The sequence below is a fragment of the Morus notabilis genome, unplaced genomic scaffold, assembly GCF_000414095.1.
Source record: "Morus notabilis unplaced genomic scaffold, ASM41409v2 Scaffold1340, whole genome shotgun sequence".
Lineage (NCBI taxonomy): Eukaryota > Viridiplantae > Streptophyta > Magnoliopsida > Rosales > Moraceae > Morus > Morus notabilis.
Genome location: NW_010362232.1, coordinates 286,579 through 292,948, shown reverse-complemented (window position 1 = coordinate 292,948; position 6,370 = coordinate 286,579).

The window sequence follows — 6,370 nt, the reverse complement described above, 5'->3', positions numbered from 1 at the left end:
AAATGGGGGGGAAAAGAAAAGAAAAAAAAAAGAAAAAGAAAAAGAAAAGAAAAGGAAAAAGAAAAAGAAAAATGAAAAAAAGAAAAATGTATTAAATTTAAGTGTGTTTTCCAAAAATCTTTGGGGTGTAATTATAAATATTGAAAATGACTTAAAGTCCCTTAATTAATTATGAAAATCAAATTAGACACACTAATAATCCACAGTTTAGCATAATTAAACATGTTTAATTCTAAAGGGCGTTACACAACTTATGTTGAAGAAAGAGATTTTCTCGAGTCGAGCTTTCAGTCCGCTTGTTGTTAGTGTGTCAAAGTGTTTTCCTAATTTCGAGCTTCAAGCATGCTTTTGTCCCTGTGATGGGTTATCATTGTATCAAGACGAATGTTTATTAGTATTTTAATGAAATGTAATTTTTCCTTTAAAAAATATAAATATATATTTTAAATGCTCAATTAATGTAAAAATGACAACTCATATATCATATCAATTAATATATAAAAATTAAAACTTGAATTAGTGTCCCTAGCATTATTTTTATAGTAAATGTCTATGGCCAATCAGTCCGACCAATCAAACACAACATTTTTCATTTATTATTGTAACATCATCCACCTATTCGTGTAACATAGTTTATTTTAACGTGTAACACTGAATAAATATAGTCCATCACTTACAACATCATGTTGGACGTGAGACTTTCTCAAGAATTATAAACGTTTTCTCCATAATTTTCAAGTATTTTTGCAGCAAAAAAAAAAAGTTCAAGCATTTTCTGAAAGCATATGTACAACTTTTAGAAAACATATATATAATAGGATAAAATAATTCAGTTGTGATTTTTAGTCTGATTACATGACCTAGGTGTTTAATTTATAATCACTCCCATTTGCGTGCTCATAGTGCTTCGGTCTATTGTCCAATTAATATACGTTGTCCATTTATAGAGGTTTTAAATTATGTGTATAGCTTGCATTTCCTAATAATATTTTTCGTGATAATTACAAGTTGAGTAATGTTTAAGGGTACGGTTATGTATTAGTTTCACTTGGCAATAGACTCCTAGAATGTGAGAATTCTACATTAGGGTGTACTCTTATAAAAAGTCCCCAAAAATGTTTTTACGTACCATTCAAAATGTTAAATGATTGTATATTTGTATGATATTATTGGTCTAATAGATGTTAAAAGTAAGGCGATATGTCACTTCTCAATTATTTTTAATACTTATATTCAGTTTGACACTAAAAAATAAAATAGAAGTTTGAAGCCTTCAACTTAAGTCTGAAATTATACTCATTCTTTTATCAAAAAATGACCATAAGGTATGTTGCGGGTCTGGTCGGTGTGTCATGTCAAGCACTATTTGGACGAACGAATGTCGAATAGGCGTTTTATTCTCATGATCCTCTCAATATATGCCAAATAGATCAGAAAAGCTCCGACTCCCGAGCACCATTTCTTGTCGCAGCAGGATTGGTGCATGAACATGGCGCTCGAGCACCCTTAAGCTTAGAGATTTTGGACCGTGCGGGGCTTCAACCAAAATAAAATCACTCCACCATTGAATGGACATGGAACAAGAAGCATTGATTAACAACAGATGTAACGTTATCTGACATGACAGTACAGTCGTACATGTGGACTCTCGACAGTTGTTGTTCAAACCTCGATCCAACAATAAACTATAAATACACTCACGATGACTTCTTAAGGTAAGGATAATTTATCCACCTAACTCATGTCACTCCATTTATTGCTCCCGATCAGCGCTTGAGCATCGGAGTGCCTTTGGCTACTATCACACTGGTGTCCCTTCACTTTAAGGCTTTGCATTTCTCATGCAGGGCAGGCACACCTGAAACAAGACATAGATTAGTGCACTGACTAAAAAGAGACAGAAAGTCTGAACACCGTGCACTTCTGCACGTGGGTGTTGAGTGAGACCAGACATCAAGGTAAAACGCTTTGCCACTTCTATCATCATTGGTATGTTCGTTTATATTTCCTAATAAACGCATAACAAAACCAATATCATTGTTTAGTGTCGTGCATTTGGTGTAAACAATTATTTAAAATTTTTATTTTGATTTTATATTTTTTAGGTGAATTCAACTGTAGAAACTTGGGTGGTATGAAGTCTACGGAGAGTTGTCTAAACCTAATTGCACAAAATTATAAATGTTCGTTTGCACAAATAGATCATTGTGATTAGGACGATGACAGTGCATAAATAAAAATAAGAAATTTCTGATATTTATATAATTATATTAATGAGATCGATATATATTTTTTTCTTTTGCCCAAAAATCTTGAGGACTATAATTTACAGAATTGTCTCCGGTCAGGCATTTGAAATTGTGCCTGACCGGACAGTACATTAGATTTAGCCATTAGATTGATTTTGAACGGCCACGATTATGAGATCACTTGTATGTTTTTTGGGTACACATGAGGGGTGCCTGGTAAGTCTAACTGACAGCAGTTCAGTCAAGGATGTAAGTAGAATATATTATTGTATTGATTAAATGTATAATGAATATTGTGAAGATGAGACGTATGTCGTTTGTGCTCAAAATTTTTGCGGTAATATATATATATATTTTTTTTTTCGTTTTTCTTTTCCATGCAATTTATGTTTTAATATAAAGGAAGGGTTTCGTTTAGCTTAAATTTTTTCATGTGGGTTAAAGGGAGTGCTAATAGAGATGGCTCTTGGTTCAAACACTTGGGTGATTTTGGTTTTTGCTTTTAAAATTTAGTGGGAGATTCTCTTATACGCTTAGCGTACTAATAGGTCAAATTTTTCTAATTATTAATTTACGTATTTTTTAATTTTTACGTGATTTTATACAAATCAGACAGACAAAAAACAGAACCTATCGGCATATTAACGTACTAGAGAATGTCCTTAAAACCTATTATGTTTAGTTTTATGCTTCTAAAGTTGTCAACTTTTGGTGCCGACCCTTGACTTCAATGAAATTTTTAATTATCAAAAAATACCCTTTTAAAAGAGAGCAAAAAACAATGTGTGTGAGATGATGATGGTCCAGATGATGATTCAGATACTGGCGATGCTGCAAACTTAGACGATTAGTTCCGTTATATGTACTTTTTTTATTTTTCACTTTATTTAGACTTTTATATTTTTTTGAACATTATATATGCACTTCATGTAGTATTCATAATATATTTTATAAATTTATTTAGATTTACTGTTTTTAATATTAATTTATATTTCACTTTTAATGTATCTTAATAAATTATATTCAGTATGTAACATAATAATGTTTAATTAAAATTATTAGAAATTAATTAATTGCTATTTTTTAAAAATTATAAAAAAAAAATTATACTCGGTTTTTTGCGACAACTTTTTTAGACTTGTCGTCGCAAAAAAATAAGTTTGCGACGACAATTTGAAATGTCGTCACAAAAAATGATCATATCATGTGAATTTTGCAACGGCGTATTAGCGACGTCTCTCGTCGCAAAAACAACCTATCGTTGTAAATACAGTTGCGACGACGCTTTGTCATCACAAAAAAAGGTTTTGTGACGAATTATTTATGACGATAAATCTGCGACGACACGTCGTCGCAAAAACGATTAGTTATGACGACATGCGGGTTTTTGCAACGATAAAAAGTCATCGCAAAAACCCCGAGCAAAAAACAATGTGTGTGTATATATATATATATATATATATATATACATATAAAAGAAAATAAACGCAAAAATGGAAACAAGGGAGGTCTTTTACGTTCACGTTCAAGCTTGCTCATATGGGAGATGATTCTCTTCCATTTCACCTATTGCTTTAGAGAGATTACTACCAGGTTTTGATCAACTAAGCAGCCTAAAGTTGTGAAACTTTCTCCATTTTGACTGATTTTAAGGAGGTTCTATACTCAAAATCAAACTCTTCAAGTTATGGATTTTAAAGTATGTCAATATCTAAATTAACTTATCTTCTTGCTTTAAATTCTTGTTTAAAACATGGATTTTTTTTTTTTTTTTGCATTTTTTTCATTCATAGTATTACACCTCGAAGAATTAGACAATTTTCTTTATTTTGAGATTGAATTAGCAATTTTAAGATTAAAAACCAGACGTTAAAGATGAATCAGTAATCTCTACTGCATTTAGTAGAAATCTCGACTGCGTAGTAGAGGTACATTGTTGGTTGAGCAGTAGAGCTTCTACTGAAAACAATGATAGAGCTCAAATGGCAGTAGGGTTTCACTGTTAATTATAAAATAGAACTTTGGATGCTTGTTTTTATTTTTGATCTTTGGGGTTTATTTCTTGTTAGATTATTCACATTCAAAGCAAATTGAATTATATAGACTGAAACGGTAAAAGGTTTTTAAGGATTTTGAAATTTTTATGGTTAATCTTTATTTATTTAGGCATGCTTTGAGAGTTTATGCTTATAGGTAAAGGTTTGACAATTTTGTATGGCAATGTTAATCACACGTTATCAATGGTGAATGTACTATAATTTTTATTCATTGATTTTTCTTTAAAATGGTTTAAACTCATTTTTAAACTTGTCACGTTATCTTAAATCAATTGTCTCTCTCACTATGTAACACTTTTTAATTTTTTTTTTCTTTAGAAAATGATTAAGATAGCAATCACGGTTTGTTATGGTGAAAAGTGGAAGAAAGAGAAAGACTTATACCAATGATTTAATGGACACATCCTCTTGAGAACGGGGTTCCACAGGAGATCTTGGAACTGACTAGGTACGCAACACTCAACTCTGAGTTCAATCAAGTAACCTACTACGCAGCCAAAAATGAAGATTTCTATAATGAAATAAGGTCAGAATTTACGAAACTAAGTTTAAAATTTAAGACCTTGATGGAAACCCAGCCACCTAATGCTACTCAAGAAGTGTCTATTGACGAAGTTAATCCTTTCGGAGTACTAAAGACGTCCCTATGCGGGGCTAAGTGTTGATAATGACATTGGGAATGATAGGTCAAGATGGAAGTGCGCCCTTTGCAAGGGTCATGGTCGCAACAAGCAAACGTGTCCCTTAAACAATGACAAACCAAAGAACATTGCTATTTGTTCACATGGAACTAAAAACATAGCAAACCTCACACAAATATCTACCGAAAATATTGATACCTCCTAACTTTTTTACCGCCCTCAAATATATTCGCAACAAGGCGGCTTTACTATATCTTTCAGTGAATACAACGATTCTCCAAATTCTCTTTTCAACCGCAAAGGAGGCTTTGCCTGTGAGCCACCTTAAAGATGTCTAAATTTTCCAATACTCATCATTTGGTATGTCCACCCTACTACTAATTTAATTACTTCCACTTTGTTGCTCGTTTATTGACAATATCCTCACCAATACATTTTAGTTCTTTCACATTGTCAAATCTATCTGGTCGGGATTAAATTAGGCATCGTTCGCTTCGCAGATTTGAGTTTTCAATTCGAGCTGAGATGTGACATTTTATGAGAACTTTTAACTGTAGTACAAAAAATTAGATGTGACATTTTCGAAGAGTTTTTAACTGTAGAAATTTAAAACTGAAAAGTCGAATCGGTAAAATGAACAATACCTTAATTTTTGACCGCATGTTATTATTCCACAACACTTACATCATGCATCAAGACGTCTATGGTCACCAAAAGACTTCCCTTTGTAATATTTCGTTTATGGTTTCGTGTTGTTCTACAGTAGCTTCAGGTATTACAAAATATTATTGATTATGTGTCGTATAAGACAACTCTTTAATTGTTTATGTAGGATCTTTAAACCCTAATCTTGTTCAATAGTAGTTTCGGATATTACACAATGTTGTCAATTATGTGTCATTTTAAGCACGTCTGTGTTTTATTATGTGTTACTTAACTAATGTTATAATTCCTCATGTAATTTTCCCAAAACTATTTTTTACATTTATTTTCTACTGTTTTAATCCCTTTTTTTTTTTTTTTTTTTTTCCATGTGTGGGGCTGTTAATGCAGCTCCTCATTAAAGCTGAAAAGCATATACTATGCACTACAAAAAGACCTTACCACAATTTCTATTTCTCTTACTATGAAACGACATTTCAATTCAATTATATGAAACACCACGGGTGCGTTTGGAATTGATTCCAAAACGTTTTTGTTTTTTGTACGAAAATGAAAATGAAAACGTTTTTAGTTTCATTTTTGAATTATTTCTGAAAATGCGTTTGGTAGTTTTATTTAGAGATTGATTTCAGTTTTAAAAAAAACTGAAACTGCGTTTGGTGGTTTAATTTTTGAAAACATGTAATAATATATGAAATAATAATATATTAAATAAATAATATTATTAAATAAATAATATTATTAAATATATTAAATAAAT